Source organism: Lissotriton helveticus, chromosome 5_1, assembly GCF_964261635.1.
Source record: "Lissotriton helveticus chromosome 5_1, aLisHel1.1, whole genome shotgun sequence".
Lineage (NCBI taxonomy): Eukaryota > Metazoa > Chordata > Amphibia > Caudata > Salamandridae > Lissotriton > Lissotriton helveticus.
In genome coordinates this window covers 54403168-54413472 of record NC_136065.1, presented here as the reverse complement: position 1 = coordinate 54413472, position 10305 = coordinate 54403168, and positions in this window count along the sequence as shown.

Below are 10305 nucleotides of genomic sequence, written 5' to 3'. Positions count from 1 at the left end.
CCGGCGTAGAGGGCGTTGCCGTAGTCCAGTCGGCTGGTGACGAGGGCCTGGGTGACAGTCTTCCTGGTCTCGGTGGGGATCCACCAGAAGATCTTCCGTAGCATGCGCAGGATGTTGAAGCACGACGAGGAGACGGCGTTGACTTGTCTGGTCATGGAGAGGGAGGAGTCCAGGATGAAGCCCAGGTTGCGTGCGTGGTCCGTCGGTTTGGGTGCGGTGCCCAGGGCGGCTGGCCACCAGGAGTCGTCCCAGGCGGAGGGCGAGGAGCCCAGGATGAGGACCTCCGTCTTGTCTGAGTTCAGTTTCAGGCGGCTGGTCGTCATCCACTCGGCTACATCTCTCATCCCTTCGTGCAGGTTGGCTCTGGCGGCGGCGGGGTCGTTGGTCAGGGAGAGGATCAGCTGGGTGTCGTCGGCGTAGGAGATTATGTTGAGGTTGTGTTGGCGTGCGATGGCCGCGAGGGGGCTCATGTAGACGTTGAAGAAGGTGGGACTCAACGAGGATCCTTGAGGGACGCCGCAGATGACTTCGGTGGCCTCTGACTTGTACGGTGGTAGGCGGACTCTCTGTGTTCTTCCGTTGAGGAAGGAGGTGATCCATTCCAGTGCCTTCTCCTGGATTCCGATGTTGCCGAGGCGTTGCACTAGGGTGCGGTGGCAGACAGTGTCGAATGCCGCGGAGAGGTCGAGGAGAATGAGGGCCGCTGTTTCTCCGTTGTCCATCAGGGTTCGGATGTCATCGGTGGCGGCGATGAGGGCGGTTTCGGTGCTGTGGTTGGCTCGGAAGCCAGACTGTGAGGGGTCGAGGGATCCATTCATCTCGAGGAAGGCGGCCAGCTGTTTGTTGACGGTCTTTTCGATGACTTTGGCCGGGAACGGGAGGAGTGAGATGGGACGGTAGTTCTTGAGTTTGGTGGGGTCCGCTGTGGGTTTCTTGAGTAGAGCGCTGAGTTCGGCGTGCTTCCAGCTCTCAGGGAAGGTGGCGGTGTCGAAGGAGGTGTTGATAATGTCCCGCAGGTGGGGTGCGATGACAACGTCGGCCTTGTTGAAGACGTGGTGAGGGCAGGGGTCGGTCGGCGATCCGGAGTGGACGGAGTTCATTGTGCGGACAGTGTCTTCGGTGCTGATTGGAGTCCAGGCGCGGAGGGTGGCGGTGGGTGGCATTGCTGCGGCTGTGGCGTGCGTCGGTTGAATGCTGAAGCTGTTGTGTATGTCCGCGATCTTGTTGTGGAAGTAGGAGGCGAGGGAGTTGCAGAGGTCTTGTGATGGGGTGATGTCGTTGTTTCCGGCGTTGGGGTTGGAGAGCTCTTTCACGATGTTGAAGAGTTCCTTGCAGTTGTGTGCGTTGTTGTCCAGCCGGTCCTTGTAGGCATTTTTCTTGGTGGCGCGGATCAGTTGGTGGTGTTCCCGGGTGGCGAGCTTGAGGGTGGTCATGTTGTCCAAAGTTGGTTCCCTTCTCCATACTTTCTCGAGGGCTCGGCAGTTCTTCTTGGAGCTCTTGAGTTCGTCGGTGAACCATGGGGCTTTTCTGCTGCCGGGTCTGCTGGGCGGGGTCCTCAGAGGGGCGAGTTCGTCCGCGCAGTTGCTGATCCACTTCGTGAGGTTGTCGGCGGCCTGGCTTGGGTTCGCTGAGCCGGCCGGAGGGTGCTGGCTCAGGGAGGCGGTGAGCTGGTCAGCTGTGATCTTGTTCCAGCTTCTTCGGGCAACCTGTTGCTGGTGGTGGTGGGTCGTCGTTCTTTTGAAGGTGAAGTGGACGCAGCTGTGGTCCGTCCAGTGGAGTCCTGTTGCGTGGGTGAAGGCGATGTCTTTGCTGGATGAGAAGACGGCGTCGAGTGTGTGTCCGGCGAGGTGGGTGGGGGTGGCCACCAGCTGCTTGAGTCTGAGGTTGGCGAGGTTGTCAAGCAGGGTGGTGGTGTTACGGTCGCTGTTGTTCTCCAGGTGGAAGTTGAGGTCCCCCAGGAGGATGTAGTCGGCGGAGGGGAGGGCATGCGGGCTGATGAAGTCGGCGATGTCCTCGCTGAATCGTGTGCGTGGTCCCGGGGGTCGGTAGATGAGAGTGCCTCTGAGGGTGGTCTTCGGGTCGGTGTGGATCTGGAAGTGCAGGTGTTCGGCGGTGGTTAGGGTGTCGTCGGTGTTGGTCGTGACGCGGATGGTGTCCCTGTGGATGATGGCGATGCCTCCTCCCATCTGGTTGGCGGTGCGGTCCCTCCGGGTGATCTTGTAGCCCTCTGGGACGGCGATGGCGATATCGGGTGCTGAGGAGGCGTTCATCCAGGTCTCCGTGAGGAAGGCGATGTCCGGGGCTGTGGTGTCGAGGAGGTTCCAGAGTTCGACGGCGTGTCTGTGGACGGAGCGGGTGTTGAGCAGGATGCACTTGAGGTGGTTGCTGCTGGTGTTCAGCTTGGCGGGTGCTGGTGCAGGGTGGGTCCGGATGCAGGTGAATTTGCAGGCGCGGCAGCTGAAGGGTCCGTGGGTGTGCTTCGGGGTGGCTCGGTGGCATCCCGGGATGGCGCCGGTGTTGAGTGCAATGAGTTTGGCGGCGTTGTAGGTTCGTCGGGTCGGCTTCCGTCGGTGGGGGCCAGGGGTCCTGGCACTGGGCGCGGTCCAGGCGCGGACGGGCGCAGACGGGCTTACCTTTGGCGCGCCTTTGGCGCACAATCGGCGCGCCCGCTGCGCGTTCGCACGGTCGCCATATATGGCGAAGTGCGCGGGGGGCGGAGCAGCTGGGAGGTGGGAGCGGGGAGGGTACAGAAGGAAAAAAGGGGCGAGGTTAGCGGCGGTGGCGGGAAGCGGGGAGGGGGGACGAAGGGCAGCAGGACAACAGGCGAAACAGGAAGGAAATTACAAGAACTAAGATAAAAACAGGCAATATAGAAAGACAAAACAATACCAAAAACAGCAAAAACAACAGGGGCAAGTCAGGCGATCACGGACCACGCTGCTCGACGGCAGGGGGCGTGGTCACGCGGCGGCAGCGAGACAGACCGGCAAGGGGGCACACGCAGCAGCTGGTGGCCTTGCGGCGCGGGGGTGTCCTAGAACTAGGCCAATGCGCTGTATGCCGGTTTGCCCGACCATCTATCAGACAAACTGTAGGTTGTTCAAAACGCTGCGGTTAGAACTCTTCTCAACCTCCCTAAGTGGATCGCATTAGGCAGCACCTTTGTAACCTGCACTGGCTACTGGTGAAAGTACGGGTTCCCCTGTGTCCCCTGCACTGGCTACCGGTGAAAATACGGATTCACCTTCATCCCCTGCACTGGCTACAGCTGAAAGTACGGGTTCACCTTTGTCGGTGAAAGTACGGGTTCACCTTTGTCATCTGCACTGGCTACCGGTGAAAGTACGGGTTCCACTTTGTCAACTGCACTGGCTACCGTTGAAAGTTCGGGTTCACCTTCGTTAGCTGCACTGGCTACCATTAAAAGTACAGGTTCACCTTTGTAACCTGCACTTGCTACCGGTGAAAGTACGGGTTCACCTTCATCACCTGCACTGGCTACAGCTGAAAGTACGGGTTCACCTTTGTCGGTGAAAGTACGGGTTCACCTTCGACACCTGCACTGGCTACAGCTGAAAGTACGGGTTCACCTTTGTCGGTGAAAGTACGGTTTCACCTTTGTAACCTGCACTGGCTACTGGTGAAAGTACGGGTTCACCTTTGTAACTTGCAATGACTACCGGTGAAAGTACGGATTCACCTCTGTAACCTGCACTGGCTACCTGTGAAAGTACGGGTTCACCTTTGTAACCAGCAATGGCTACCAGTGAAAGTACGGGTTCCCCTGTGTCCCCCGCACTGGCTACCGTTGAAAATACGGGTTCACCTTCGTAAGCTGCACTGGCTACCGTTGAAAGTACGGGTTCACCTTTTTAACCTACACTGGGGACCGGTGAAAGTACGGGTTCACCTTCGTCATCTTCACTGGATACCGGTGAAAGTACAGGTTCACCTTCGTAAGCTGCACTGGCTACCGTTGAAAGTACGGGTTCACCTTCGTAAGCTGCACTGGCTACCATTGAAAGTACGGGTTCACCTTCGTAAGCTGCACTGGCTACCGGTGAAAGTACGGGTTCACCTTCGTCATCTTCACTGGATACCGGTGAAAGTACAGGTTCACCTTCGTAAGCTGCACTGGCTACCGTTGAAAGTACGGGTTCACCTTCGTAAGCTGCACTGGCTACCGGTGAAAGTACGGGTTCACCTTCGTCATCTTCACTGGATACCGGTGAAAGTACAGGTTCACCTTCGTAAGCTGCACTGGCTACCGGTGAAAGCACGGGTTCACCTTTGTAACCTGCACTGGCTACCGTTGAAAGTACGGGTTCACCTTCATCACCTGCACTGGCTACTGGTGAAAGTACGGTTTCACCTTTGTCACCTGCACTGGCTACTGGTGAAAGTACGGGTTCACCTTTGTAACTTGCAATGACTACCTGTGAAAGTACGGGTTCACCTTTGTAACCAGCAATGGCTACCAGTGAAAGTACGGGTTCCCCTGTGTCCCCCGCACTGGCTACCGTTGAAAATACGGGTTCACCTTTGTCATCTTCACTGGATACCGGTGAAAGTACAGGTTCACCTTCGTAAGCTGCACTGGCTACAGCTGAAAGTACAGGTTCACCTTCGTCACCTGCACTGGCTACCGTTGAAAGTACGGGTTCACCTTCATCACCTGCACTGGCTACTGTTGAAAGTACGGGTTCACCTTTGTCACCTGCACTGGCTACCGTTGAAAGTACGGGTTCACCTTCATCACCTGCACTGGCTACCGTTGAAAGTACGGGTTCACCTTTGTCACCTGCACTGGCTACCGTTGAAAGTACGGGTTCACCTTTGTCACCTGCACTGGCTACCGTTGAAAGTACAGGTTCACCTTCATCACCTGCACTGGCTACAGCTGAAAGTACGGGTTCACCTTCATCACCTGCACTGGCTACTGTTGAAAGTACGGGTTAAATTCAAGTCCCTGGTAATGGCACATGCTGCTCACTATGGACGGGGTCCGGTGTATTTAAGGAAACTCTTCCAGTTCTATGTCCCCACCAGACAGCTGCACTCTTCTACGATGCTGAGGGCGTGAACCCCCAGATTCCCCCTTAAAAGGACTGGCGGCAGCTCCCTGGCCTATACTGCATCAGCCTGGAACACACTCCCTTTTTGACTTATGTAGTCTTCAGGATCCCCAAAATTTTTGAAAGAGACTCAAAACTCTTCAATTAGCCTTCTCTTCTTTCGCATCTGGTTTTCTTCTCCCTTTCGCTACTTCCACTTTGGGCTCGCGCCGGGACATTCTTTGAGTAGTTTGATGCCATTTAACAGCTGGCCCACAGTGGTTACATAAAATTCATAAAATAAAAAATAGCAGAACCATAAAACATGTACTTTTCTTTTTAAACAAATAAACATTGGCGCGGGTTATAAACCTCAATAACATAACATACCATATTTATACTTTGTGTTTTTGTTTCAGGTCCACATGGAAGGAGCTGGTGGGGTTGGCTGCTGGTGCTGGTGGCGTCACTGATGACGTTGGTGCTGGCCGGGGTGCTGATACTGAAGTGGAAATCTATAACGCGCTTTTTCATCCGTCATCACGAAGGGCCGAGAACCAACGGAGCTCGGCCTTCTGCAGCGTTAAATGAAGAGGGGCTGGTGGTCTTGCCTCATCCATTGACCCCACATCACCACAAGAGGGGCAGAGATGGGTCCAGCACCGGAAGTGACGTCGGAAGCAGCACGCACAAGGAATCCAATGAGACCGTAGTTGTGAATGCAGACACCGATTTAAGTGAAACCTCAGAGGTCCGTTGTACTTGAAGACTTGTTAATATCTCTGGACGCTCTGAGCTGGTTCCTTTCTCACCCCCCCGTGCCCCCTCCAGACACTGCTGTACTCACTCTCGTGTGAGCGGATTGTGCTGAGTCGAGCTGTGCTTTCAGGCCTGGACTGCTGGTTTCACTGGTGTTAACTGGGTGGGTGCACCATCACTGCCCACGGTCTGTGCTGGGACCCACAGTACTTCACAAGTAGGGGCTCTAGGGCCCAAGAGTGTGAGCGGCCCCTAGACCCCAGTTATAGCTGTCGCTTACAACCAAACCAAGTATGGGGGACTGTTGGAAAATAACCGTCTCTGAAAGGTCACCCCAAACTTTCTTGTTTGGCCTTCCTTCCTCATCTTTTTCCTTGCTTTAGGACTCTGAGCACTTTACCCTAAACATGCTATCATTGGTGTGTACACCAATGGTCTGTTTAATATGCAAAAATGTTTCACTTCATTGCATCACATGGTATCACCGCATTGAGCGGTATTAGTGATTGTTTCAAACATGAACTTAAAAACGTTCCTGCTCAACCCCGCCCTGACAACAATGCCAACAGTGACCGAAGAGGCGGGTCAGTTATGTGCACCTTAAGGGTGGCCTGGGTCCCTGTTATACACGAACAACAATATAGTTTAATAAATATGAACTTAGGGGAAAGTTTTGTTCAACGCACATCCTAAAGGCATGCACTTGTTACATTTCATATAGGTACCCTATAAAGGCGCAGGTAACATTGCAACCTTTCACCTATATCCTTCCCTACATTACATACATAAGGGTCACAGGAACTGACCGTTTACCTAGATACGACACTGCATTCAGAACGCGGGTTTCCCTCGAGTTCGAATCTCATACATTATGCCTGAGGCTTCTTGGAAGCACAGCAGGACTGACAGCGGGACGAACATCTCTTGTATCATATCTCTGTATGAAGCTCAAGCCCGACGTCATCCTTCAGGCCGACACAGTAACACAGCGAGGTAGGACCCCTGGGGAGACCTGCGGGTATATATACATCACGTCTTGCTTGGAAAGACAGAGGAGACCGAGACTTTCCGAGTGACACACTGACCGGAGACGCTGAGGTTCCTGCATGCAGACACTCCAGCTCGCAGTGGTCTGACATCCCATATTCTCTCATTCTCAGGTAATGGGGTTAACTAGATCCTAGCGGGATTCTTGGCATAACATCTACACAGATGCTAGGTACATTTAGGTACATCTAGTTAGGGAGGCATCGTAGGAGTACGTACTTATTATCATGTGTTTTATATATTTGTATGTATTCATGATTATTGTAAGATTTGTAGAACTTTACATTCCCTTTACTTTTGTAGTTCTTCTAATCCTATATCTCTTCTACTGTCTAATGGTTGTTGCAGCTAATCTATTCTGTACTAGAATAACTACTGTTCAATAAATCCTTATCGACAAATGCCGGGTATGTGTATTCTGTGTATCTCTGGGACAAACTACGTGATCACGAGTGGCTGAGTGAAAGGTAGTACATTGTTTCCATGATTCTGAGGGATCAGGGTTGTCATGTTCTGAGGTTGCCAAGAACTAATCTCTCCCCGGTAAGAGGAGATTCTAGTGGCACTGTGAGCGAGCTGATACAGACAGGCTAACGTGTCCGGTGGGGGTGCACGGAATCAGTCTGCCACCAGTCCCACAGTTTATCTTATCCAAATGCGCAGATCCTGTATAGGTCATATAGGAACTACGCAACATACTCCGAGGTACTCGTATACGTGATAATGAAGAAAAGTAAAATAAAACGATTGCCTATATATTTTCTGTGTCCGTAATTCTAGCAAAAAAACACTAGATGGCAATATAAGACTTTTAAACACAAGAATAAAACGGGTGAGCTAACTTACAGTTAGAGATCCCTGCAAAGGATTTAGAAGGAAAAATGCAGGCAGGCTTGTGGGTTCAGCTGCACTCGTGTTCTGCTCTCAGCGGCTGCAACTGTGTAAGAAAGTGGCTCTGTATACACTGCACCAAAGTGAGGTACAGTGTGTATAGAGTGCAAGAGTCTCCAGAGGTTTGGCAGAGGCTTAAGTTAGATCTAACCTTACTCTAAAGTGGTGGCTTGGTCGAGCCGTAAGGCAGAATCTGAGGTTTTGTATAGAAAGATATATTGTTGTTTTATTTTTAGAACCAAGCAAGTCTGGTGCAGGTAAGCATAAAAATATTTTTCAGTAGTAAATTACTCGTATGAACACAGTTAAAAATTGCAGTGTGACTTGTACTGGTTTTGGTTACAGTTTTAGGTAAGCAGTTTGCAACACATTGCAGGTAATGTACATTCAAACGAATGGGATATTTAAGTAAAATGCAGGTAATTACTTTTCAGATTACTTTTGTTAACACAGGGCTGGATCCTGGATTCAGCCCCGGGACATTTCCTGAAAACAGGTCAGTAAATGTGTTTTAGTTAGAGGTACGATTTTTAAAGAATATTATTGTAGTTCAAAAGTTGAAACTTTTTCCACAGAGAATCACCAATGTTATCCCACTTTAACAATACTTTTCTTATTCAGTGCTGGATACCTGGATTCAGCCCTGGGACATCTCCTGAAAACAGTTGAGAAAATGTGATTTGGTTAATCGGGTGATTTTTAAGCAATATTCTCAGTTTTCAAAAGTCGAAACTTTGTGGGAGAAAAAGTGTCAATGTTATTCTAAGAGGAAAAAGAGGTTATCGGTTTCCAGGTAGGTAATCGGTCTTTGGAGTTAGGGTTCTGGGGTTAGACTCAGGGGTCTCCCAGGGTCAGTGATGCACTGTTGCTGCACCCTCAGCGGCACTCGGGCGGCCGGGTGCAGAGTGTTGAGTCCCAGTGTTATCCTCTGGAGCATAGGGGGACTCCGGTTGGTGGCTGCTGGCAAGCAGGCCACAGGGTTGTGGGAGCAAAGCTCCTAGGGTTAAGCTCAGGGCAAGGTGGGGACCAAGATAGCACAAAAGGGGCTGTTTTGAGGTCGGGTGCCCAGTTGATTTCAATGGAGATTCTCCGAAACAAAGAAACAGTGTAGGCTCGGGGACGAGGATCTTCCAGGACTGACCATACTTCGAGGGGTGAGTTGGGATGTAGAGAGTTAGTTAGGCACCGCTGGGCTGGGCACACAAGGCCGTGGGGCGCCGGGTGCTGGGGTGCCTTGGGACAACAGATTTCCAGATTTTGTGAGTGGTATGGGGTAGTAAACTTGTACTGCACTCCACACTCCTTCCACATGTGCTTTAGGTAAGCAGACATGAAGTTAGAACCTCTGTCTGAAACCACCTCCGTCGTAAACCCTACCCTGGTGAAGACACCAATGAGGGCCTTGGCTACTGCAGGATTTGTAGTCGTCCTAAGTGGAATTGCCTCAGGGTACCTAGTAGCATGATCCACTACTACTAGAATGAATTTGTTCCCTGATGCTGTGGGAGGTTCAAGTGGACCACTATTTCCACACCTACCCTTTCAAAGGGAACCCCCACCACTGGCAGTGGTATCAGGGGGGCCTTTGGGTGTCCACCTGTCTTGCCACTGGCCTGACAGGTAACACAGGAGCTGACAAACTGATTCACCTTTTGGTGCATCTGGGGCCAGTAAAAGTGGCTAAAAATCCTTTCTCAAGTCGGGGTTCGGCCCAGATGTCAAGCTAGGGGATGTCATGAGCTAAAGTTAGGAGGACCTCCCTGTACGTCTGTGGCACTACCACCCTCCTGGTGGCTCCAGATTGGGGCCTCTTGCCTCAGTGTACAGTAATCCCTCTTCCCAATAAGCTCTGCGGGTACCACTCTCATCTCCCTTTGCTTCTGAAACAGCCTGATGCCTCGGGCTTTCAAGAGTGGGACAGTCTTGCTGACCCTGGCCCAGCTCTTCCCTAGAGGGTCCCCCTGGGCCCAGGAGTCCATCCTGGTAAAGCTCAAGCTCCAAGGGCTCAGTTCCATCTGGGGTGTCCAAGTCCTCTCCCTGAGGAGAGGGGTCCTGGGTGGTTAGCTGTACAGAAGCTGGTCCCCCAGTCTTCTTACCTTTTCTCTTGGCAGGTTGAGCCATACTTTCAGGCTCCAACACTATCTTTTTACCCTGCCTTTTGCTCCGTGTTCTTGTTTTTACCCACACCAATTCAGGGATATCCAGCATTGCTGCATGGGTTTTGAGTTCAACCCATTGCCAAGCTGGTAGCTTTGGAGAGACCACTACCTGTTTCAGGCCAGTAACCCCCCCTCCCCCCCCCCCCAGTCTAATGTCACCATAGCCATTGCATGAATAGTGGTATCACTGTCAGCATTGGTGATTGGGTAAGTACGCCCCATCAAATATTGCTCAGGGGAAACCAATCTGTCTCTCTCCACAGTGACACTGGCACCTGTATCCCTCAGAACCTCTACCCTAGTTCCATTAATCCATGGGTACTGTAAGTATTTCTTTATGTTGGGTGGCCGCAAAGCTACAGTGGCAAACTCAACTTCCCCCTCTGAAACTAGAA